General features: G+C 54.3%; 1 protein-coding gene across 5 annotated transcripts in view; it reads right to left on the reverse strand.

Annotated features, from left to right (window-relative positions):
- The window catches only part of ZNF710 (zinc finger protein 710), a 49082-nt gene that overhangs the window by 16524 nt on the left and 5997 nt on the right, over window positions 1–26561 (reverse strand). The window contains exon 1 of one of the 5 annotated variants that reach the window (XM_037053612.1): window positions 7804–8069. The exons of the other annotated variants lie outside the window; for them this stretch is intronic. The gene's annotated coding sequence lies outside the window, so the exon portion shown is untranslated. Of the gene's footprint in view, window positions 1–7803; window positions 8070–26561 lie in introns of those variants that run through there. 5 annotated transcript variants of the gene reach the window in all.

Raw genomic sequence — 26561 nt, forward strand, 5'->3', positions numbered from 1 at the left:
CAGCGTCCAGACCTTCAGAGCCCACAGACGTGCCAAGGACCCAGCAGCTATGCTCCCCCCTAAAAGCCTGGTTCAGCACCCCAGGAACCCCAGGAGCAGGAGAGAGAGGAGAGGGACCCAGCTCTGCCCCGGTGAGCCGTGCAGCCCAGGGGAAGTCCCTCAACCCTCCTGGGACTCAGTTCCCTTGCCTGCGTGGTGGGGACAGTGATGCACCAAGAACCCACCTTGGACGGAGCTCGTCCATCAGGCTGAGCCTGTGTCCGATGGTATCTCGGGTATAAAGCATGGGATCTTGGAAAACTAAACCCACTCGACAGGGAAGAAGGGGAGACCAAGACACAGAAGGCAAGAGAGGTGAACGGGTGGAATCCTTGGGTCTGACCTAGACGCTTTGCTTTTCATACAGAGGCCACGCAGGAAATAAGGAGGCCGGTGCGTGGCACGGGCTCCGTGACCGGAAGTCACTAATATTACACTATCATTATTACTCTCGTCACTCCCAGGGGCCAGGCTGGTGCTGGCTGCTGCGGGGATGCAAAGATCCCCGCACTCGGGGACCTCACATTCCGGTCAGAGCGACGAGTGCCACGGAGCAGCAGAGCAAACGCCAGACAGGAAATAAGCAATAAACATGCGGGGCACCGCAAGAGAACCAAGTCACTTTGCCGCTTTTTTCTTTCTTTTTTAAGCATTAAGGGGTCAGATCATTCTCCCACGTCAACGGGCATGTGGGAGGCAACTGAGTCTCAGCACGCAGTGTGGCATCCGGCCCCACCCCTACACGTGGGTTTGTGTGTGCCTCAGTCTCCCCTTCTGGGGCAAGGGATCGTGGTGCCCACTTCCCAGTGTTGTCCGAAGGCCATTAGCCCAGGGAGCGTGATGAGTGGTGTTCCGTGCACCGAGGCTGGGCGGTGGGAACACAGAGGCGTGCCCACGGGGATGCGCCGGGCGAGGAGTATGGCCTGGGCGAGGAGCCCTCTCCCCACCCGCCCAGCAGCCAGCGTGATGATTCATCCCAGGCCTCAATCCCAGCAGAGCCCCTGGCAGCCGCCACCGCCACCGCCTCCTGAAGCTGCCGCTGTCGTAATCAACATTGATTTTGCAGTCACCCACGCACCCGAGGCGAGGACGGATTTATGCCAGGAGAGGAGTCCAGAATGCCTCTCTCATTCACGTAATGCCTCCGTGGATCTCCGGGGGGGGGGGAGGGACAGCTGGCGGAGCGTTTAGGCTGACAGTGTACACACAGGCGCACGCACACACAGACACAGCCGTCCACACAGGCTGCCGACGCAAAGATGCGGGTCTCAGTCACCTCACAAACGATACTTTCACGGAGTGAGAGGAGGGCCAGGAGGCACAGGAGGGGCGGGAGCCCCCGAGTGCCCACCTGCAGGGCGGTGAGGGCAGGGCCCTGAGTGCGATTGGAGCCAAAGTGCTCAATGAGACGCCAGTTCCCCTGGGACTCAGAAAGACTGGCCGGGCAGGGCAAGGAGCATGCCCATTCACCTGTTTACAAAGCCCTTCCCGGGCATGGCGCCACCAAGTGGGGGCAGTGCTCCTTCTCGTTCCCCAGGTCACAGAACCCCAACCTGAGCACACAAGCTGGCTGGCTGTCCTGAGAGCTACGGCACCAGCCTGGGCCAACACCTTGGGCACTAATTTAACGCAGACCGTGGTCTGTGTGGCTGGCGCTCCTGCCCTCACCGCAGTCCCACAGAGGAGGAAACTGAGGCACGGACAGGTTAAGGCCGCCATCAGAGCAGGCTCCCTGGGACCACTCTCAACGTTCACGGCAATTGGACATGGCTCTTGACATCCAGGAGGGGTTGATATAAGACTGGTCTGCAAGGATTACAGTCATTTAGGAAACACCAGTTTAGAGCCCCAGCTCTGGAATCCGAAGGCCCACAGTTCAAATCTCACCTCTGCTACACACGCCTTACTAAGCGTACGGGTGGTGCCTGGGAATAATGCCAGGTGCTCACTGCAGAACCCAGCAGCATTCGGAACGTGCCTGGGCCACAAAGCTAGTTACAGGAGGAGCCAGGCTTCCTGATGCCTGTCCTGAAAGGGGGATCGACCGCCCCTGGCTCCTGTCCTCTGCCGCCCTGGACACGGAGCCCCAGAAACCTGTCTGCCTCCAAAGCCCCTTCCCAAACGCAGACCCAGTCCGCCCCACACCCCCGGAGTGGGGCTGCCTTTCCTCTCCAGGGCCACTGTGGGTGCTCAATGGGGTGTAAGGAGGCGTTCTTGCCCAAACAGGAAAAACCTGCCGGGCAGCCAGGCCCGCTCCAGCAGCTTCCAGGTTTGCCAGCAGGTGCCTGCGAAGCAGGGAGGGCCAGGAAGGGCGGCGGTGGCCTGCCCCGCCTGGCGAGGCCGCGAGGATGCACCTGCTCCCCGGCCGTCCGCATCCCGCCCCTGGAGAACAAATCCCCAGGCAGCCAACCATACCCCCACCTGCCCTTACCCACCTCTCACCCGCGTCTCCGTAACCAGACCCAGAGGGAGGGCATGGCCCCTTCCCCAGCCTCTCAGAGCCCCCCGGCTCGTCCTCTGAAGAGTGTGTCATCCTCCAAACAGACACACAGTAGGTGCTCAACAGGGGTCCCCCGAATGGATCTCCACTCTTCATGGGGGTTCAGATCCGCTCCCTAGACCTTCTGCCTCTCCCTGGGCCCCAGTCACCACCTGGGAGCCTGCACACTGTCCCATCTGTCCTGTGTCTGGCTCGGGCACTGCCCCGGGTTTCCTTGGAGAGGACATTGTCCCCTTCCTTCCACGCCCTGTGCTCTGAGGGTGGGAGATGGACCCCTCTTTGTTCGGGGCTTTCCGCCTCACTGGGCTGTGTGCTACACTGTATCCCGTCCACACCTGTGGACAGATTCAATTCACGCTCCGACGAATACTGCTGGCCGGCGGTGCAGGGCGTGGCAGAGGGTGGAGGTGCGGGGTTCGCCCTTGCAGGCTCCTGGGAGCCCAGACCTCCGGGCCTGGGACTTGGGCTCCAACCGCCCCCCATTCACTCACATCCCAGGGCTCCCTCTCAGAGATGCTCCCAAGGGACCCTGGGTGTTTCCAGGCTAGACTGTGGCTCCCAAGGCTGGGGGCCCGGAGGTGCAGACCTGGACCTCTGTCCTGTGCTCCGAGGAGGGGCGAAGGTCCTTCCAGACCTTCGGCCTGAGGCCCCTCCTGCCCAGGGAAGAACCGGGTCCGGAAGGGGCCCTTTCTCGTCTGGGCCTACCCTGCCTCTCTTCCACTCATGCCCCAGGGTAGCCCCCAGCACTGCCTAACTTCTTGCCTTTTCTACCCCCTGAACAACGGTATCTGGTCCCACATCCACCGCCCGGGGATGTGACCCCTGCTCTCGGTCCCCTCCACTGAAGCTCAGTTGTCCTCTCGAAGGTTACAGAGGCTTAGATTCCGCCCCCTCCTGCTCCCAACGGGCCTCTCTGCCCCTCCTCGGTCTCCTGCATCCCAGAGGCCCCGGGCTCAGGCCTGGGCCTCTGGTTCCTCATCCTACGGGGGGGTCCCCTCTGAGAAACCTTCTTCCCGTGGCTTCCTCTCTCCTCTGTGCTGGTCTTGGCCCAGGGCCTGCGACCTCTCCCAGCCGTGGAACCTTCCATCAACCATCCCCCACCTCAACTCCAGGCATCCCTCGCCTCCTCAGAGCCCTCGCCACTTCCGATTCCTCCTTCCCTCCCCACCGTGGGGGGCCTGACCGGGCCAGTCTAGTGCCGAGTGTGAACCACGCCTTCTTCTTCCCACTCAGCTCCACAGCCACAGAGGCCCAGCTCCCCGAGAGGAGGGAGGTTTTGGGGATCTGCGTCCCCCTATGACCTTCCCCCTCACGTCATGGACAGAAAGGGAGACAGCCCCCAGGGCCATGTCTGCACCCCACGCCTTTCGCCAGCTCTCCTGGTGACCCGTGTGGGGTTCCTCAGCGAGGACCCCCTGGCCTGGGGTGCACGGGCCCCTCTTGTCTGGTGGAGACCGGTTCCCTTCCTTCTCAGCGCCCAGGCCACAGGAAACCAGCCTCCTGCGTGGTGATTTTTTTTTTTAAACACATTGAGAGCCATGGAGAAAAATGCAAACATTCACATTCTCCCTTCCTCAAATAAACCTACTTCTCTACTCGGCCAGTCCCTGGAAAACAGAAGCACTATTCAAAAAGAAAAAGAAAAAAGAAGTTACAGAAAAAGGCAAAAAGGGAAAAAAAGGGGGGGGGATTGAAAAGAAGAAGAAGAAGAAAAGGAGGGGTGGGGTGGGGGGAAGAGAGGAGAGGAGCGGTCCTGAGGGACCAGCGAGAGCCAGGAATAAAAGGCGGGAGAGGGAAGGGACAGAAAGCGGAGATACAAAGGGAGAGGAAGACAGGAGCTTTGGAAGAAAGCGAGTCCCCGCGTGAATGCGGCGGGCAGGGGGAGGGAGGGCTTGAAAAGGAGCAGCCCCCGCCCAGTGACCCCGCGTTCCCCGGAGGTGCCAATCACGGCGACAATGTGGACCTTTTCTTCCTTTCTCCTTCTCTCCTTTCTGGGGAGAGAGGGAGAGAGAGGCTGAGAACGGCACGTTAATTCCGCAAAGTACAGGAATACGTTCAGTTCTACAGCAGACGCCTCCAAGAGCGGCTTTAAAGACTTCCCCCGAAATTCCCCACATGTCCAAGGGAAGGGCTGCCCCTTGGGGAGCAGGGGACAGAGGCTGGCGGCCATCAGCTTCATGTCAGGGTCCCGGCCTGGCCGTGGCCTCCCTCCCACTGGCCCCGGGTGAGTCCAGGAGGAGAGATGCCGCCCCACGGGGACACTGTGGGCCAGCCGTGCCGGTCCCCCAGGGGCCTGGCCCTCTTGGTTCTGTTCTGGCGGACAGCCCAGCGCCCAGTTGCAGGGGCGCAGGGGTGGCACTGGGTGTGCACAGAATGAATGACACTCTCACGGGCCTGGGATGGGGTGTCCTCTCCAGGGACTGCTCAGGCCCCAGGCCCTCGGCCCGGGGGGTGGGGGGTGTGGAGAGTGACAGGTTGCAGGCTGGCCTGGTCCGTTGCCCTGGCTGCCAACTGTCTAATCAGTGTCCTCACAAGGGCGCGGCGTCCGTGGACACTGAGGCTTACTGTCACCACAGGTCGATACTTCCCCGAGTTAGCGAAGGCCCCAGTGATAACAAGAAAGACGGGTGTCCCCGGAGTACCTCACGTGCCTCTTCGAGGACAGGCCTGGATGTACACGTCCACCCTTCTGACATCAGCTGTTGCTGGGTATGTCCGGTGGGCTGGGCCCAGCGCACAAGAGAGATGGCCCCTGCCCACACTCAGCCCTCAGCAGAGCCACTGGAAGGCTCCCGGGACGTCCCTCTGGGATCCACGGTGAACGACCCCACCTCCCCGGGCCTCTCCTTCTCTTCCTCCTCTCGCATCTCTCAATTCTCAGCGAGTCAGGACGGAACCTGACACGGGGCCACCTTCACGCGGAGGGATCTTCTTCCTTCTGACCATCCCAACGCTGGGGCCCGGCTGTGAGAAGAGCCTGGGGACAGACAGGCTGAGTGGGGGGAGGCTGATCGGCTGATTGATTGACTGATTGATCGAGCAGTCAGTCTGTGCCGAGCGCAGCGGCCCGGGCTGGCATTTTAAAGTAATGAGGACCAACCAGTCTGCAACCGGAGCCCTGAGCGGCTATAGAAGCCAGTCTAGTGGGGGATGCGTGCGCGCCTTCGAGGGGGCTGTGGCCACCGCAGATCGGGGACAAGACACCCTGCCCTGGGGAGCTGCCTCTGGGAAAGGATGCCCTTAAGTTGGACCAGGCCCAGGACGGCCTCCAAGCCCAACAAGGAAAAGGAGAGGAGGGACACGGGGAAAATGCCCGGGAGCACAGCATCAGAAAGGTCGCTGAACCACTGGGAGCACGGGGCTCTCGCATTTCAACCCAACAGATGCAGGCCCCAGCCATTACGCTTCCAGCACCCGCTAAGGGCCGGCCAGCCCTTGCTCAGCCCTTGCTCAGCCCTTGCTCAGGCCCTGGCTCAGGCCCTACCCAGCCCTGCACTTAAGGACTCCCCGTGTGGTGGGAGCCACAGGCAAGGAAACAAGGAATACAGTTTAGCGTGAGCTGGGCTGTGTGAGGAGAAGAATGAATAACAGGGGGGCTGGGGCCCAGAGGAGGGGAGGCCTTGGGCATGTGGTGGGGTCAGGGAAGCCTTTCCAGGGATGGCACGTGGAATTATCCTACAACCCGGCGCTAGGGGTGCCGACCCCCACATGCAGTGAAAAATCTGTATGTCACTGTTGATTCCCTAAAACCGTAGCTACTAATTGCCTTCTGTTGGCCAGAAGCCTTCCTGCTCACATGGTTGGTTAGCCTATTTCGTGTGTGATGTGAACTATAGAGCGTATTCTTACAGTAAAGCAAGCTAGGGACCAAGCGCATTGGCAGTACCGAGCTGTATTTATTGATGTCTGTTTTCGGCTATGTGGTTTCTGGCTGGCGTGCAGGCCTGGGCCCTGGGCCCCTGTCACCTCGGCCCAGCTCCAGCCATGTGGTCCCCATGCCCCTGAACTGCCCTCCTTCCTGCTCTGGCACTCCCACAAGCACACACGCAGGCACACCTGCTGGGTGTTACGATGATTTCCCCAGGGCTTCCGAGCTGGACACAGGTAACAGCAGCAGCACCCCACCTGTGCGGTGGGGCCCCAGTACCACACCCAGTCTTCCCTCGGTGGACAGAGCCCCTCCTTCTCTGAGCTTTGGGACTTGTTCCCCTGGCTTCCCAGACCACAACCAAGGCAGCAGCAACATGCAAATTCGCAGGAGGAGCAGCGAGGCGGGAGGGCTGCTGGAGGGGGCGGTGACAGCTGCCCCCTTGCTCTCGGCAGGCAGGCGCAGGAGGAAAAATGACCAAATGGCAGCCTGGGAGCTTGCAGGGCGGAGCAAGCTGTTCCAGCACTTCGGGACACGGTTCAGTGGCTAAACTCCTCACCGAGACTCGGAGTCACCAAGACAGGTTAGAGCGCATTCAATATTCTCAGTCTAGCACTCAGCGCAGCACGGGTTGGGTGCAGCGCTTCCGTGACGCCACCCTGTAATGGAGCCAGCCCCGGGGCAGGCACCGCCTAGGTGTGCGCTCCTCCCCGTCTCCCAGCTGCCCTGCAGCGAGGCCCAGGGCAGGTACGGAGGGTCCGAGGGTCCGGGCTCTGGTCCGGTTCTGACGCCACAGACCAGGGCAGGAGCCCGACCTCCCAGGACCCCACCCAACCACTGACCGAGGAGAACGCCTGCCCAAGCCCAGCAAGGGCCCGGCTTGCCGCGCGGTCAAGTGAAATAACCCTCCCGTCTGCTGCAACATTTTATAAATGATGTTACTAAGGCCTCGAGACATCCTATGACTCACCCAGGGGACAAAGGAGATACTCTCAACCGTACCTGTCAGACACAATGAAGCAACTTACTGGGGGAGTCTCCCCACCCTACCAACTTGAACGTCCTTAGGCAATGCCACCGCCCATTCTGGGGGCAGGCCGGCCAGCTGGCCTCTCCAAAGCCAATGTCGCACATTCGAAGCAGGGGCGCTGCTCTAGAGTAGAAGACGCTAAGGCAACGCAACAACCCAAATGCCAACGCGTGAGCCTTGTAGAGTCAGGCCGGTTCAAGAGAACTGGGGGGATTTGAATACCGCCATCTCTTAAATAATATTATCAACTACGGGTCTTGTTTCAGCTGTGATGGTCGGGTTGTAATTCTGTAGGGAAAAGTCCGTGTCAAGGTGTTTAGGGGTGAACCATCGGCCCCTCCCCCGCCCACGTCCCCCGTAACTCACTTGGAAGTGATGCAGCCGAACCAACCATCGGAAAGAGAGCGAGACAGAGCAAACTTGGCAAAGCGGTAACAACCGCAGAATCTACATGAAGGCTCTCTGCTTCGCTGTCCCACTGGCGTTTTCCAAATGGGAAGTTAGGAGGAAACGGACCGAGCCGGTGGGCCGGGACTTGTTTTGCGTGCATGGTGGGCCGGTCTTCGGTTGGTTACCAAGCGGCCGAATGCGGACAGCGACGCGGTGGCTGGTGATCCAGCCTCGGTCTCCTCTTTTGCACCGGGTCCCTTCCAGCTGACTCTCCGGGGGCCCCAACTCTGCTTGGCGCTCGCTCGCTGGGCTCACCCTGGCCCAGGGCTCTGGGCGGATCCGGCAGGCAGCCTTCCCACCGACCGAGAGGAGTGCCAGCGCACCCCTGCGGTGGAAAGCCGCCTTCCTGAGGTGCGTGCGGGAGGGGGGAGGGGTGTCCCTGGGACTGGAGGGGCACGGAGGGAGCAGACGCTAACACACAAGGTGGGCCCACCCCCAGCGACTTTGGTAATTTGGGTGATTGGCAGGCACACCAGGGTTGGGTACAACTTCCCACGGGCCAGGGCCTCCGAGCAGAGCTGGACTTGACCAGGGTCACACTGTCCCCCTCCCCCCACCGCCGTTCCAGATTTCCACCTTCTGGCTGGCCTCTGGGCCGTCCCTTCCTTGTAGGGGCCCCACCTCCTTCTCTCCACCTCCCAAACCTCTAGCATTCTTCCAGGTGTGGCTCAGGTGTCTTTTCAGCAACCCCCTGGCCAGCCTCTCTGCAGGAGGGCAGGCCTTTGAAGGCCTCACACAGGTCTTGGGTGCCATTCACCGGCAGCAGGGAAACCAGAGGAGGGTTTTAAGCAGAGGGGATGTGTAATGGCGGCTGTGGGAATCCTCTGGTGACAGTGTAAGCAGGGTGAGGGAGGGCTGGGCAGGGCTCCCCTGGGCTTGTCTGTTTAACCCCTTCGCAGCCCCTACCTCCGGCCCCAAGCCTCGTCACTGGGAACCCGGACCAGGTTTGTCACCCGGACTCCTGGGGTGTCACGAGGAAGAACGAAGCCAGTTTTCCTTCCACTGTGGCCAGGAGGGCTGGCAGCTGAGTTGGGGGGGGAGGTGGTGAGTGACGATAGCTCACAATGAGAATTCATCCCAGGCTCCCAATGGACAGAGACCATCTGGACAGAGCCAGAGGCCACTGAAGGGGTGTCCCTCGCGGGGGAAGGGGTGGGGGGAAGGAGCTCGCTTGAGCCACTCCAGCGAGAGGCTTCGGTATCTTGGAGGGACGTGAAAATCAAACAGGACCATGCAAATGGCTGAGAAATGTCACACAGGGAACCCAGGAAGGGTTTGTCTCCAATAAACATGGTAGGAAAGAGGAAGAGAGATGTGGAGAAGGAGGGAGAGGGGGAGAAAGGAGAAGGGATGGGAGGGAGGGCCTGGCTGAGTTCACAGAGAAAGGGAGAAACAGGGTAGAGGACAGAAAGGAGAAGCAGAAGTCACCCCAGCCCTGGACAAAAGCTGCCTGGGCGGGGGGTGGTGGGGGTGGTTGTTGTGGAGGGCACGTCTCCAGACTCAGCTGGTTTGGATGTTCGTCCCTCTTTTACCAAAAAGAAGCCCGGTGTTGCCTCTGGGTTCTCACAAGGGCAGGACACGCGGAGCCCTGGGGTGCCGTCCTTGCATCGCCGGTCCCAGGCCCAGGAGGACCCGCCTGGGTGTCTCGGCTCTGCTGTCCCCATCTTGAAATGCTTCACTCCTTTTCAAACGAGAGGCCTCGTTTTCATTTCGTCTCCCACCTCCCACTCGAAGGAGCCGGTCCTGGTGACCTTTGCAGAGGACACGTTGCTAGAAAGGCAGGAGTGGGGAGGCAGTGGTCCGGCTCTGCGGTTGCGCCCTGTTTGCTAACCAAACACGCGTCCCCGGGGTTGTTGACTCAGCCATTAGGGCTGAGCAAGCACAGGGCTTCCCGCCCCAGCTGCGGAGCCAGGCTGACTCCGATGAAATGGATGCAACCCGTGCGGAGCTGGGATGGCGTCCACGGGCTTGGCACAGTGGGGCCCTGGCCGTGTCCCTGCGTGCAGGAAGCACGGGGCGTGCTGAGGCCCGAGAGCCAGCCGCAAAACACCTGCCCTGTCCCGGGAGACCTGGAGACGCCGGGTCCATGTCCTCCAGTGGCTGGGCCCCTTCTGTGGGAGCCTCGGGGTCTGAGCAGGGACTTTCGGCTCCTCACCGACAGCCTGCAGCGGAAAGTGAGGGTGTTGGGGCCAAGACCGCGGCCTCATGGCCGTGGCAAGCCCAGCCCCCTCCCCTGGCAGTGCACCGCTTCTCTGCTGGTCCTTCGCAAGTCAGGGACCCCAAATCCCAACACTCTCCTGGCCTCTCCACCCTCTAGAACCTTCCTTCTGAAGATCAAAGGCAGGGGCTCTCTAGACTTGCAGAGAAATCCTGGGGTCTGCTACCCTAGCCTGGGGTCCTTCCTGCCTTCAGGCCTCTTCTGAAGGGGCAGGGGACCTGACAGCATCCTCTCCAAGGGCTTACGGTTCAGGTGACCAAAATCTCTTAGGCCCAACCTGGGGGTGACTTGAAAGAGGCCTAAGTCCCCGCAGGTACCAGGTGTGCAGAGGACACGCACCTGCCGGCAAAACCCGAGGAAGGCAGAACCGAGGGGCCCCAGGCAGGGCCAGAAAAAGGCCGGCCTGGCTGTTCTAGGGAGGACCCTCCGGGAACTGACTTAATCAGCAGGAAACCAAGGGCTGTTTCCTGACAGCAGCAGCAGCAGCAGCAGCAGCAGCACAGGCACAGAAAACACACACGCACACACACACACACACACACACAGTAATTGGGAAATGGGAGGACAGCTGGCAACTTCCTGGAGATGCACAATGCAATCCACTCAAGTAACACAGACAAAGCAACCCAAAGAACCCTTCCTCTCTCCCCGGGGCAGGCAGTGGGTGCCGAGCCCCTGGTGTGTGTATCTCATTCCTTCTCATTCCTGTCTCACGCGAGGACCCTTCCGGGGGAAGAGAAACAGCAATCGGCCGCCTCTCCCACGCTCTCGGACGTAGAACCGAACCCCCAACCCAGGCATGCATTCTGACGGGGAGACACACCCAGTGTACGGGATGATGCTGCCACCCACCGAGCCACACCAGCCAGGGCTCACCCCCTGTTTTCTGAGTCCTGAGGCACAAAGACAGAGAGTGAGTGGACCAGGCCACATGCTAGAAGGAGCCCCAGGTGTCAAGAGCAGGACTGGCTAGACCCTGGGGCCAGGTCTTAAACCACCTCGCTGCACGGCAGGCCAACACATCCCTCCCAGGGCTCACGTGAGTCCTAAGGGACACGTGGAGGGGGGGGCTCAGAATAGAGTGGCCAGGTGGCGTGGCAGCCGGCTCCCTTCTGCATGAACAGGTCTGCTGGGACTGAGGGTGAGGATGCGCACCTTCCACCTCTTCCCTAGATCTTCTGTCGCTCAAACGCCCTCGGCTTGCAGCACGCCCAGCACCTCCCAAACTCCCTGCGGTGGGGGATCAGGTTTATTTGAATCCCCTGAGGCAGCTCCTGGCCGCAGGAGGTCGAGGACACCCACACTGGTCCCCGCCCTGTTCGAGATGCAGCTGCCAATCACCCCACTTGGGTGTTCTCATGGCAACATCAAACTATAAAAGTCTCTAAGCATTATTCTCAATGTCCACACCCAGCTCCTGTTGGCCAGGTAACATCATGTAGAACAGTTCTTGGGCCACGACACCCATACTTTCGTATGCTACCAGCTTAAGAATACACGAGAGTGTTTCTAAATTTAAGGATTTAAAATGTGGATGTATCTATTTCCTCTTGGAGGTGGATTCTACTCCTAGGTAAGAGAGCCTCAAATTTGCCTTTTCCTAATATGTGAAACGTGATTTCTAAATTGCTACTTTTGGGGGGGGGGACATTCAATTTTCCACGGTCATCACGCCTTCCTCTCCTCTCTCTTAAAAACAGAAAATAATGCCTTTAAGCTTCTTAAGTGTTCTGGGCATTTACATTCAACGATACGCGGCCTTCGGGGCTCCAGGAGGCTGAGGTTGGTCTGCAGTGCTCTGCCCTGGGAAATTCACAGGTGCTCAGGAAAGAGAACAGAACCCGCCATCCTTAACCACCTGCGAAACGCTGCTGGCTTCCTGCAGATGAAAATGGGCTTCTGTTTATACCAGTCCAAGCATGGGCAGGTTTAATCAGAAGAAAAAGGCCACTATAGATAGCCCCAGCTGATTAAGAGTGGGCTGCGAACCAAAAGGTCGCTGGTTCGATTCCCAGTCAGGGCACATGCCTTGGTTGCTGGCCAGGTCCCCAGTAGGGGGCACATGAGAGGCAACCACACATTGATATTCCTCTCCCTCTCTTTCTCCCTTCCCCTCTGTCTAAAACAAATAAGTAAAATCTTCAAAAATAAATAAACAAAAGGTGAAAATTGGCATTGTACTTTGAAAACTTGCATTGCCTTCACTCATATTTTTTTAACAAATATTAATTCAGGGCAGTATCCGCCATTCAGTGAATTGACCTGGTCTTCAACCTCATAGAGCATACCTTGGCCTTCAAGTTTTAAAAAAAACTTGGTATTTTCAAATACACACACACACACACACACACACACACATAGGGTTGCGGGTTTGATTCCTGGTCAGGGCACAAGCCTGGGTTACGGGTTCGACCCCTGGTCAGGGAATGCACAGGAGGCAACTGACTGATGTTTCTCACATTGAAGTTTCTCTCTCTCTCTCTCTCTTATCAATAAACATACCCTTGGGTGAAGATTAAAAAAACAATAAATAACTTTGGAAATCCACCTCTAGCTCCAGGCTTGGTATACACTGTGTACCTACGGTTACCCTTACTGCCTCTTGATGATACATTTCGGTTTCCCTATCACCACGTTGACTAGTATTTAAGAAGTAACCTTAAGCAGAGGAGGTGCCAGCCCGTGCTGTCCCTGGTTTGGGCAGAAATCCCTCCACTGTTTCCCAGCCAATCGAACGGTGGATATTGGTTTGAAATAGATACTCTTAGGCACGCTAACAATGCACCCCTGTTCCCTTTTTTTGGTGTATTGATTAGGCAGAAATGGCTGTTTGATTTCAATCAATTTCCCCCGTGCATATATCGGCATCAATGGGTTTTGCTTCTGGAACCCATTAGTGTGACGTAGTTACTATATTAAGCTTCCCTCATATCTACAAGCACCCCCCCCGCCCCGCCCCCGCCCCCTGGCCCCACTGGGTGATGGTGGATGACTTGTGTAATACAGTATTGAATTCTATTTCCGACACCAGGTTTTCATTCTTTAATATGGTCTCTTTGTCATGTTTAATACCAGGCGTATCTTGCTTTGTAGGATGAATCGGCAAGCTCTCCATCTTGTGCCGAGGCACGGAACAGACCAGCGTTATTAGCGTCGTCAAATTGGAAATAATTACCTGGCAAAAACGCTTGGGACTCGTGTTTGGGGGGGTAGAGGAGGCAATGCCCTGATAATGATCACAGATTTTTTTTTCTCAACTGGCAACATACACACACTCAGAAACACATTCATGTAATTGAGGTCCCTGTGCATCCATCCATGTTTTATTTTTAAAAAATCTACCTACTGCAATGTTTCATTTCTATTTTTTCTTTTCTCTCTTTTATTTCTCAAACAGATTTGCCAGAGGTTAGTCTACTTTACTGTTTGTTCAAAAACAGAATCAGCTTTTAGATATATTTGCTAATTTCACTGTTTCTATTTCCGAATTCATTTATTTCTCCCTTTACTGTTTTATTTTCCTTCCTGTTTTCCTGAGGGTCTGTGTTTTATTCTTTTTGCTTTCCCCCCGCCTCCCTAAGATCTCAGGCTAAATGCTTCATTTATTCTCTTTCATTTTTAATAATAAAAACATTTAAGGCTATGAGAATAATACCAGCTGTTTCCCATAGGTTTGATTACCCGGCATCCTGGTGTTCAACGCCTCCTAAATATCTGTCCCTGTATACTGTATTTCTTCCTTCACCCAACAGCAGTTTAGGAGAGTGTCTTGAATTTTTTTTCAAGTGGTTGGGTCCTAGTTTCAGTCTGTTTACATTTGCAGAGTTTGGTTTACTGCCTGGCGATCAAAGACCCCTCGACCGGCACCGCTCCCGTCTCGGGGAGAATGTGCGTTCTCACAGCTGTGCAGTGGCAGCTGACAGAAATGTTTGCAAAGCCCACGCTCACTTGCAAAGCCCAAGTGCTTTTGAAAAGTGTTTGCTTGCCATAATGTTATGGCAAAGGAAAAAGAAAAAGGATATGCAGTTTGGTGTGCTTGTAACCACGTTTAAGATGGAGTATATTTACATATGAGCACTGAAAACAGACAGTGTATTTAGTATATATATATATATACTAAATACATAAAGGTACTAAACAGTGTTGGTAATTGTTTTTAAAGATTTTATTTTATTTTTACAGAGAGGGGTAAACAGGGAGAAAGAGAGGGAGAGAGAACATCCCTGTATCTGAGACAAACAGCCATCATTTGCCTCCTGATGTCCTCCAACCTGGGACCGGCCCACAACTCAGGCACCTGCCCTGACTGGAATCCAATCAGCCAGCTTTGGCTTTGTTGGGACGATGCCAACGGACTAAACCACACAGTGCATTTTCTCTCTCTGTCTTTTTAAAGATTTTATTAATTTATTTTTAGTGAGAGGGGAAGGGAAGGAGAAAGAAAGGGCATCCATGTGTGGTTGCCTCTTGCTCACCCCCTACTGGGGACCTGATCTGCAATCCAGGCATGTGCCCCGACTAGGAATCGAACCTGCAACCCTTTGGTCCAAAGGCTGCCGCTCAATCCGCTGTGCCACAAGGACCGGTGCATTTTCAACCCCAGGTCAACTGCCAGAGCCCCTCTAAACTGAGACAACCTCTGGCCTTGGACTTGGATAAGGCACTGATGTTCACCTCCGCTGTTCCACCAGCCTACCCCAGGACCAGCAGCTCTGGAGGGAGTGTGGCCGCATGTCCCCAAAACTGTCCTGTCAGCCTACCTGACCAAAAACTCCAGAGAGACCCAGGAGCCAGCTCTGTGACTGGCCCCTTGGAGAAGAGAGCAGGGATGAGAAAGGATGAGAGAGAGAGAGAGAAGAGATATGATAGGAATTGCAGATGAGGGGGATCCACATGGTCCCTGGGAGATCCCTCATTTCACCAGCACGTGACTAACAGACACACCTTGCAGGCAGATGCACCTTGCAGGCACGTGCCACCTGGGCTAAGTGCCCCCTGGAATTTTTCACCACGACCAGGAGTCAGCTGCACTGGGGTCTTTCCTGTTCTGCAGCCCCACTGACCCGCATCTTCTGCGCTGGGAGACAGAGGCAGAGAGGAGGGAGGAAGGGGCCCAGGTGGGTCCTCAGAGACCTCACCTGCTGGCCTCCAGGTAGCTCAGCCCAGCCTGGTGGGGAGTCTGAGCCACTGAGTCAGAGGATGATGACACTCTGAGAAAGTCATGGGAGAGAATGTTGACTGAGGGGCCTCTTCCCACAGGAGAGTCTTAAGAGATGGCCAAGCAAAGATGGCAAGAGCCACCAGGAAGGGCAGCGATGGGCAAAGACACCCGGGCTGGGTGCTCAGCTCCTCAGCAGGGCGCCCGGTCCCCTGAAAATGCTCGCTGCCTGGGCGTGGCCTGGGAACCAGGTGGCAGAGTGGTCCCATGGATGCAGTATGAACTCCCGACTCAGCAGATGCAGTATGAACTCCCCGTCTCAGCGGGGTTCGAATCCCACGACCACCCCTGACAGGTGCTAGCGAGGCCTTGGGACAGCAGCCACCCTCATGACCCTCGGTTTCCCCATCTCTAAAATGGGACAGGAATGCTGCCTCTTGCAGGGTCACTGAATGAGGGGTCTAGCCCAGGGCTTGCCCTGGAGCCGGCGGTCAGCAATCACTGGTTCTCCTTCTCTGTCCCTTGCCGGACTGGGAAAAACCCAGCCCGAAGATCTCACGCACACATGCGAAATTTCCAAAGAACTCAGCCATTCTGAAGTCCACGCAGTAGCTATGTGTATGTGTTAAAATCACACCCTGGGCCCTGGCCACGTAGCTCAGTCGGTTAGAACATCATCCCCATACGCCAAGGTAGCAGGTTCAATCCCCGGTCAGGGCACATTCAAGAATCAACCAATGAATGTATCAATAAGCGGAACAACAAATCAATCAATCTCTCTCCACCCCTAAAATCAATTAAAAAAAAACAAACCCTGATGGAAACATTTCAGTTGGGGTTATTTATTTCTTGGGGAGTTTGAGAAAACACGACCAAGCATAGAAAACGGGCTTTTGCAAATTATGTGTAAACAGCTGGTACAAAGCAGACATGTTAGGTGAAATGAGAAGGAATTCAAGCAAAAATGTTCTATTTATTCCTCTGAGGGGTTCTCCACTCTCAGATCAACACTTCCAAGGGGGTTTCCCCACGTAGATCAAATGACAACGCAAGCCCCCAACCAGAGCCATCTTTCGCCTCTTTGTGCCGAACCCGCCGGCGGCTCCCACGCGCGTCTGGATAAAGCCCAGACCTTCGGACACATTCCCAGAGTGGCCCCTACCCACCCCTACAGCTCTACCATCCTCCCTTCCCACCCTATCCAACCACCGCAGACTGACTCTTCTTTCTGCCTGTGCTCCCCTTGTCTGCTGAGTCTCGGCTGAACACCGCCTCCACCAGGCAGTCTTCCCTGCCCTCACCACATTCCCAGAACTAACTTCCTGTGCTCCTGTTAACACGTCCAATGTCCCTTCTGGGGGAGGGCTTGCAGGGGACAGAGACCATGTCATTCTCCTTTATGTCACAGAGCTTAGCACACAGGAGGTGACTGATCAATGTTTGCTGATTGAATAAAGAAACAAAGAAATAAATAAGGAAGAGTAGTAAGACAAAAAAGAGAATTCAGAATGACCCGGGCCTTGGCCCTGACTTCACAGGTAATAAAGTTAACCACGCATTACACAGCACAGAGCACAGCTGCAGAAAGCAGGTTCGTGGACCCATTTCACAGGCCGTGAAACCGAGGCTCGGACGGCTGGGCTGGGGCTCATCTGGGCTGGGAGGTGGCGAGCCAAGATGGAAAGTCTTGGCTTACAGTCCCTTGGCTTAGAATAAGATGGCTCTGGAGCAATCTCCCCTTGCTCTGAAGCCACTTCCATGGCGAGCAATCTTCCACACCCATCCCCGCCTGTGCAGAAGAGGGCAGCTCTCGGTTCCCGTGCCCTTCTCACCCTGCAGAAGTCCCCGAGGCCGAGCCCCCAGGCCGGAGGCTGGAATGCACCCTCAGCTCCACCTCAGGCCACCTGGTCTGGACGCCCTCACCCTGGGACCCAGCTCTCTCCACACTGCTGAGAGCGGGTGCCTCTCACGAACACCAAAGTCATCCCCCACCTGTGCCCTTGGTGGGTGCAACATCATTCAACGTGGACCCGTTTCCCCCAAATCTTAATGGCCTAGGGAGCAAAGTGACAAGTGTCATGGGAATCTGAGGCCACAGAGTGGGATCTCTGACACTGTGTCACAAACAGGGTGGTGCGGGCGGGGAGGAGGGTATGGGATGGCGAGGACGGGCCAGGCAGGGAAGAGGCAGGGCCAGGCCGGTAAGTGATCTCACCCGCAGACGGACAGATCATGGGGCGAACGTGACAAACCAGCCCGAAGCCGCCGTCGCTGGCATGTTGAGAGAGGGGAAGAGCACATTAAATTTTAAACACAGCCCACCCAGGGGAACCTGCAGCCTCCCTCCCCCAAACGCCTTTAGTCTCCAACCCACTGGCGTGTCGCCTGGCGAAGGGAAACGGAAGCGCCTCCCACGGCCAGGGGCTGGGCTGGGCATTTTGGTGTCTGTCACCTGATGGGCAGCAGCTGGCACGCCGTGTCACTGGGGGCTGCGGGGGACAGCTCGGGCCTCCACCAGCCTGTGGCCTTCCCACCAGGCCTGGGCCAGGGCCCCTTGCCCCCCAGTCCCTCTTAACCAGCATGAGCAACACCCACAACCAGGTTTTTAAAAAGAATGAGACATGACATTCACCCAAAAGGAGTAAAAAAAAAAAAATACTAGACTACATTTCCAGCGGAGCAGTTTAACCCCCTAAATCCAGAGCTGTTAGCCCTGGCCAGGTAGCTCAGTAGGTTAGAACATCGTCCTAATACGCCAAGGTTGCAGGTTCGATCCCCGGTCAGGGCACATGCAAGAATCAACCAATGAGTGCATGAGTAAGTGGAACAACAAATCGATGTGTGTGTGTGTCTGTCCCTCTTCCATCTGTTCTTTCTCTAAAACCAATCAATAACTTTTTATGTTTAAATCCAGAACCTTCAGAATGTGTCCTTGGGTGGGCGGCAGACACCTGGCTTTGACTGCAGTGGGTCCCGGGCCCAGTGATTCCCTTCTAGAAACACACCAAGGCCCAGGGCAAAAACGGGCAAGGATACCAGCACAGCACCCTTGAGAAGAGAGGGGACACGACCTGCCCGTGGGAGGCAGCTTAGATATGGACGGTCCATCTGTTCAAAAGGCCACCAACACAGCCCTTTGAAGTCACTTGCAAGAGAATGTTTAACCTAATGGAATTTTTAATAACATAAAGTAAAAGCCAAAAAAGAAAAATCAAAAAAGGAGTAAGAGCATACATCCACTGTGACCTCATTTTTTAAAATTAAAAAATATATTTTAAAGGTATCTAGAAGATACTAAAATATTAATAATTATAGGTGGCTTTTATTTGCTCTTTTTTGCTTGTTCCCTAAATTTTCTGCAACAATCACAAATCTCTTTGTAACCAGAAAAGAAAATCAATAAGAGCTATTTTCTCAAAAACAAAGGGAAGAGGTCCAAGATCCCAGAGACAGTTCACTCCTTGGACATTCAAATCTGAACTTGATTTGGAAAAAACCCGCACGGAACAGGACAGAGACATCCGAAAACCACCTCGGGCTGTTTCAAGGACTCAGAGGTGGTTTCCAGAGGGAAGTAAGGAAGTCAGATCCTCCAGACGGTATGAGTCCGTGCCGGACGGAGGGACAGATGGACAGATGGACAGGGACAGCCCGGGCAGAGGGCCTCATCCCGGGACGCCCAGGACCTAACCCCGGGGATGGAGATGGGCACCAAAGAGGGGTCCAGGTGTGAAAAGGCAACACAAATGATACTTTTGTCCTCGGTCAACCAAAGGACAAAGGCCATCTCTTCTGACAATGAACTCACAGGGGAGAAAGAACAGAGGCCTCCTCCTGACTGGAGTTTGCAACTCTACCTGGAGACAGGGAGTGAATTTTCATCACGAAAACATGAAGGCCTGAAAACAGAAATCTGAAAGAGAAATTGCGACAAGGTCTGCAACAGACGCAAACCACAGGACACGAGGCGGTGACTCGGTGTCCCACACGGGATGGCGTTGAGACACGTGGGCCGCGTACCGTGCACAGCGCGTGAGAGGAGGCTGGGAGCTCAAGGGAGGGCAAAATCCCACAGGGCACGCACTTCACTCTGCCAGCGACGGGAAGGACCTGGGAAGCAAGGGGGGGACGTCTGCATCGCTCCATTCCTCTTTCTGATCAAAAACTTAAAAGCCCAGCTCAGATATGAAAATTCATCCATGTGGCCAATGGTTACTGGTGCCTCCCCTCCGTGAGTGCATGCGGCACACAGCTGGGTGCGAACTTTCCCCGGGTACGGGTGGCACCTGCAAGCACTTCCACTTCCGTCAGCCAGAGAAACCAAAAGGGACAGCGTGGGTCATCGCGACAGATGCCAGCCCTGGCCCACGGGCCCCAAGGTCTTCCTACCCCCACAGGCATTCCTTCCTTGGCCCCAAAGGACCCTGCTTCTTTCTTAAGAGAGGATGACTCCAACATAGAAAATATATACAACGCTGCATGTGAGGACAGGGGGTGCTGGATGACTTTCTGTTTCTTAAGGACATCAGATTCTCCCCCTGGGTGACGCTGTATCCTATATATCATAGCCTTGTATTCTACATGGCCAATACCTTTAGCTGTGTTCCCCATACAGCATTCTGCTTCGGCAAAGACGAAGCAGCCAAGACCCTGCTTTGAAAAAAGCACAGGTGTTCTTGGGAGACAAGTAAACAAAAATACAAAAAAAAAAACCCCAACCACTTCTCCCTCCTTTCAATGAAAGAGATGTCATCTAATTGCAGGTGGGGGTAGACAAATAACAAAAGTTATTCTTCCAGAATCTTCCAAGTACCTAGTGCCTTGAGCCTTGAAAAGTTCACCGTAACACAAAGTGAAGGCACCGGGACGTGCTGCCCGCCTCAGCACCTGGCACCCACCTGAGGCCAGTTCACAGACAGTAATAAAAGCTCCCTTGAATAAATGTGAAGGTTCAGACACTCTGATAAAAGCTGGGAACTTCAAATGCAGGACTCAAAGCCCGTCCCCAACCCTCTTCAGTGTGTCTGATGTGGCTGCCTGGGCGCTGGGCTGGCTGCCCCACCTGCTGCCGGAGCAGCACCCTGTAGGTGCTCAGTGAGCCAGCAACCCAGCTGGTGGGGCGAGATGGAACTTCACACTCACTTCCCAGGGAGGGGCGGGCCCCGGCGGAGGCGTGCAACCATTGGCCCTTAACCTATGACGTGGCGGCTAAAAATAAAAGAAGGAAGCAAGAAAACACTGATCTCCAAACAGCCAGGTCCCAGGGCTCTCCCCATGAACTTGGGCAAGTCATTCTAGAAGACTTCAGACCTTCTTTTTCTTGGCCCAGGGAGATGGTCACCTCTCCGGGGTTGCAGAGGGGAGCACCTAAAATAGCCTGTGTGAAAGCGCAGAGCAAAGGTGAGATCCTCCTTCCCACCCTAACCTCCCTTCCTTCTTTAAAGACGATGTATTAGATAGAACATGCGTAAGGCACAGAATTCAGAGTGTAGAAACAGATAGCGTGAAAAGCCAGCCCCGCGGTGGGAAAACCACAGTCACTCGTCTCTGAGGTATCCCCGCAGAGCTATGGCACAGCCAGCCATACCGTCCCTTAACTTTCTCGCTTCACTGCTCAGTGACCACATGGGCACACAGGTGGTTTCCCATTCCGTTGTACAGCTGCACACGACTGCGCCCCATGGTTGTACAATCAGTTATTTACCCATTCTCTAAGGATGAACGTTAATGCTGCTTCCTCTTTTCTTTTCGCTTTTATAAGCAATGATGCAATGAAGGATCTTGAACAATGCACCGTGTGCCCTGGCCGGGCAGCTCAGGTGTTTAGAGCGTCGTCCCGGTACACCAGGGTCGCAGGTTCGATCCCCAGTCAGGGTACATACAAGAGTCTACCAATGAATGCATCAGCCAGTGGAACAACAAACTGATGTTTCTCTCTCTGAAATCAATTTTCAAAAAAAAACCCCGCATCATGTCACACGTGTGCAACGTTATCTGTGAGACGACTTCCCAGAATGACTCAGGCACTTTTAATTTTAATAAATATTGTCAAAGTCTTCTCTACGCAGGCTGTACCGATCGGCACTCTGTCAGTAATCATGAGCGTTGTTTTCCCTGTCATTTCTTCATAGTCGAGCCCCCTGCGTTTCCCTTATTACTAGTGGGCTGAACACGTTCTTGAATGGTTAACAAGCCCTTATATTTTCTGTGCACCATCCATGTTCACACACATGTTAAAAATGGGGCTGATGGTCTTTTCCTTGTTGATTTGTGGAAGCTCTTTAGATATTAAGGGGATTAGCTCTGTCTCTACTGTATGTTGCAAAAATGGTTTCCTAGTTTCGAGAACTAGGAGACTCTTGGACTATGAAGATTTCTGACTTGCGCAGGGTCGAATTTATGGATCTTTCCCCGCTATGGTCTCTGGGATTTAAGTCATCCTTAGTCTTTTCCCGAGTTCCTTGTTTTATATTCATCATCCCTGATCCATCTGAAATTTAGTTTGTGATAACGTGTTCCTATTCTTTTAGACAGCCATCGAGTTGCCTCAGGTCATCAATGGTTAAATGCCATCTTTGCTTCACATTAATTTACCTTTGAGTCCCTTCTCCTTTCTCTCTTGCAAATCACGCCCGGTGACCGCAGAATCACATTCCCCCTCTCCACGGCCCCCTCGTCCGTCCGTTCCATGTGTGACCCGAGAGTGGATGGGTGTCGTCGTGACTGACAAGTCACACTCGTTACACTGAAATCTCGGTATCTCTCAGCGAGTCGAGATCTCGGAAGCAGCCCTTCCGTTTCCAGCTAAGGACACTGAGGTCCAACGAGGCGAACTGGACCTGGCCCAGATCACGGGGCAGGTTAGTGCGCGCGATTTTTTTATTACTATTAAAGAAGAAGAGAATATTGATTTTGGCATAAATTCTGTTCGATCGATAGATATCTATTAAGCAGCTACTCTGCCCAACAGTGAGCCAGGCACCAGGGCTCCAGGAATAAATGACACAGCTCTGGGCTTTTAAGAAGCTCAGGGTGGGGGGGAGAGGGGAGGGGAAGGGGGGATAATGGTGATGGAAGGAAGCTTGACTTGGGGTGCTGAACACACAATGCAATTTAAAAAAAAGCAAAAAGAAGCTCCGAGTCCAGTGTAGGTGAGCCTGAATATACATACATACTTACCGCTTACGAGGTAAGGCAAGAGTGGCCGATGGGTGTGGAAGGGGAGGCCCATTCTCTAAGGGGTGATGTGGGGAAGGCCCAGGAGAGACAAGGTTTTTACTGGCCCTGCAGCGACTAGGACTTTCTTCAAAGATGAAGGGAAGGTGTTCGCAGTGAGGGAACAATGGGCCGAAGCAGGTATCAGGTGGTTTGGAGTCAGGAAGAAAGCAAGTAGTCCAGACCAGCTAGGTGTGGAAGGCATTTTAAAAAAAGAAAAAAGTCTTCTCTGAGAATCCGTGGTCAGTGGGGGCCCTCCAGACCGCAAGCTAAGAATGATCAATACAGGGACCAGCAGGGCCTTCAGGTATCTGGCAGAAGGAAACTCTGCCTCCCTGGAGGGACGCACTCTCATCCGACACTTCAAAGAACTCTCGCAGGTGGAGTTCTAGCAAACCGAAACTCGCCGTCAAAAACCGCCCTCGAGGGTGGGAATCAGCAGGAGCGTCAAACCACAGAAGTGTACCTGCAGGTCCTTCAGACCCTGGAATCGCCGGATGCAGAATGCAAACTAAGTCTGTTTAATGTGATAAAGGAAATAAAACAGGGAATTCCAGCCATAAATAAAGAGGAATAGCTAGTTAAAAAGAAAAAAAAAGACCTTGCCCTGGCTGGTGTAGCTCAGTGAATTGAGCACGGTCCTGTGAAGCAAAGGGTCGCCGGTTCGATTCCCAGTCAGGGCACATGCCTGGGTTGCAGGCCAGGTCCCAGGTAGGGGACACATGAGAGGCAACCACACATTGATGTTTCTCTCTCACTCTTTCTCCTTCCCTTCCTCTCTCTCTAAAAATAAATAAATAAAATATTTTTTAAAAAAGACCTTGAAAAAGAATGAAGTGGAAACACAGAAATAAAAAATATCACCATCCAGGTTAAAAACTCCAAGGATGAGTATCAAAATAACTGTACTGGATTTAAACACATTAAATATATTAAAATCTGTGAGTTAATATTGACACTAAAAATAACTTGTGGAAAGGCTAAACAGAAGATTAGAGAAAACTAAAGAGAGAATTAGTGAACTGAAAGACAAATAAGAAATTACTCAGAAAACATCACCAAAAAAACTAAATGATTGAAAATAACGCCCTGGCCAGTGTGGCTCACTTGGTTGGAGCATTGTTCCATAAACTGAAAGGCCACAGGTTGGATTCCCAGTCAGGGCACACACCTGGGTTGCGGGTTAGATGCCAGTTGAGCTGCGTGTAAGAGGCAACCAATTGATGTTTCTCTCTCCCACTGATGTTTCTCTGCCTTTCTCCCTCCCGTCTCCCCTTTATAAAATCAACAAGCACGTCCCAGCTGAGGATGAATGGATAGATAAAAAGGACTGAAAGAGACGTAAAGGATAGAATCTCACACACATCTCACTGCAGTTTCCAAAGGAGAGGCAACATTCAACGAGATAATGCCTGAAGACTTTCTAGAACTGATAAAGTCACCAACCTTCGGTTTCAGGAAGCCCAGTGAATCACTAGCCACACAAAATAAAATACACTTCTAAGTACATCACAGTGAACTGCAAAGTACACACACGTGCATGTCTGCACACCACCGCCGCCAATGGCAACCACCAGAGAGAGGAGGTGACCCAGGAAATACAGTAACGGGGCCGCCAACTTCTCAACATCACCAGTGAAGGCCAGAAGAGAGCATAATACTACTATCTTTAAGTACGATGAGAAAATAACGGTCAAGCTAATGTTTTATACCCAGTAGAACAATCCATTTCGGCCAAACAGGAACTGAGAGTTGATGACTAAAAGACCTTCACCCCAGGATGTTCTGATCCCAGAAAGAAAGCCTGAGATGCAAGGAGAAATCTGAGGAAGCAAAATGATAAATATGTGGAAAATCAGAGCCAAGATGAAATGTACAAAACATCAAAAAATAATACCCAATGTGTAGAGTTCAAGAGAGAAGACACGGTTAGCCTGCTCAGTGCGGCCACTGAACGTGAGCAGGGGCAATAGTGACTTCACGTAAAGCATTCTGAGGTTCCTGTGTTACTTGAAAAATAACACCAAAAGTCACCAACCTGACTTTAAACCTTATGCAGTCTGCATGCATCAAAGAATAGAAATAGAGTGTGTAAGTTCTGAAGCAGTACAACAAAAATAAAAAATGGAGTGAAGAAAAAAAAAAACACCTCTCAATCGATTTAAAAGAATGAGCAGAGAGAAAAAAGAACCAGAAAAAGATAAAACAGAAAACACAAAATAGGATGGGGGGAGAGAAATCCACGTCTATCCAAAGCTCTGCCAAATGTGAACCTAGCCCTAAGCTGCTGACAGGAGACGTGAGGACAGGATATAGGTCAAGAGTCCCTGTCACGCGGGCTGAAACCAAAGACGAGGGAAGCAAGTAGCAGAGAAGCATGGCCCCGGCCCCAGGGTGTAGCGAGGAGGGGAGGGAGGGGTGGAAAATGCAGATGAGAGACCCAGAGCGAGGAACCAGAACCCACGGACGGCAAGATTCTCCACAACAGTACCTGCCACGACAAAGTCAGGTAAGCAGAGGCCACAAAAGGAGCCACTGGGTGTGACCACGAGGTGGCCAGGGACCTCTGGGCGAGCCGGTAGGAGTAGGGGGCGACTTCCTCCCTGGAGAGGAGAGCGGGGGACAGGCTCTTCCTTTTGAAGCCCTAGCAGGGACGTGATCCGCGATCCTGGGGGGTCAGGGAGAAGCAGGGACAAAGGAGAGGCAGACAGGTCCTAGCTGCAGTGGGGAACTGGGGTGCAGGAGGATGCGGGGCGCCCCGTCCTAGGGAGACGGCTAGGGCGGGGAGCAATGGGTGGGGCTGACGGTGGGCCCGTGGCCCAGGGGAGCAGGCCCGGGCTTCCCAGCCTGGGGCAGGGCTGCCGGGTGGGGTTCAGGTGGGGCAGGAAGAGTCAGGAATTTCGGAATAATGGCAAGTCCACGGGGGCCTTCAGGTCTGCAGCTATGTAGCTAGTGACTGGCTGGGAGGTGAGGCTGGGGGGCGAGGGCGGGGCTGGTGGCGGTCCAGGATCTGACGTCACAGGCCACGCAGTTAACCAATCACCAGCCGCCCCCCCCAACACCCGAGGCTCTGGGGCAGGCCAGCCAGCACGCGGGCCTTGGGAGGTGGCTTCGAAGAGGCTCAGCACCCAGTAAACCTTGGCACTTGCTTCTTTGTTCTGTTTTGTTTTGCCAAACACAAGCCTGACAGCATTCCCCATCTGGAAGCCCATCCCACTGACGGCCACCCCTCCCTCCCCGCCCCCAGGGAATGGGATGGGGTTGGGGTAGCCCTCAGGCACCACAAGAGTCATCACAGAAGTGACAGCTCCCTGTGCACACCCAGGAGGTGGACACTGCTGTTTTCTGAAGTGAGCGTCCTCACCCGATTTTCATTCTCCACTTATTACCTACCTGGGGTGCGGGAGGCCGCAAGGCGAGATGTTTTTATGCTCCGCCGCCGACCGCACCCCGAAAAACCCTCACATTTCCGAGCGTTCTCTCGGTGCTCCCAAAATACAGACAGTATTTTAAAATACTGTATTTTGGTGCTCCCAAAATACAGACAGAGCACAGGTATTTAATAACAGAAAGTCCTTTTTGAGGATGGTGACCGGCGACGGAACCAAACCCACCCTAGAGGTCAACCCACTTCTAACAGGCCTTTCACTGCACTTAGAACTTTATAGATTTTAAAGATAATACACCCTGATAAAAAAAATTCCGACGGCGCAGAAATGAATAAAAGACAAGACAAAAGGCCTCTGTACTCGGGGTTAGGCACGCGGGATGGGGGAAGGGTCAGGTCTTCGAGCCACACACATTAATTAGCAGGTAATAAAAACCAGTTATTTCACCTTTTGAAGCTGCAGATCCCACATACGTTTGGCCCTGCTTTGGCCTCTAACCTCCTTTAATCCCCTCTTCCAGAATCCACACCAATTTCCTGCCACCACCTCACCCGCCTCATTCGACAGTGCAATTCTCTCGGCACCGTCTATGTGATACCAGCATTTTTAATTTGGCTTGCAGTACCACCCCTGTCTTGTTTGCTCATTTTTTTTTCTTGGCTGACAGGCACGAGGTGGGCCCAGCAGTGACCTG

Source organism: Sturnira hondurensis, unplaced genomic scaffold (assembly GCF_014824575.4).
Source record: "Sturnira hondurensis isolate 20B ecotype Veracruz unplaced genomic scaffold, ASM1482457v3 Scaffold0007865, whole genome shotgun sequence".
Classification (NCBI taxonomy): Eukaryota; Metazoa; Chordata; class Mammalia; order Chiroptera; family Phyllostomidae; genus Sturnira; species Sturnira hondurensis.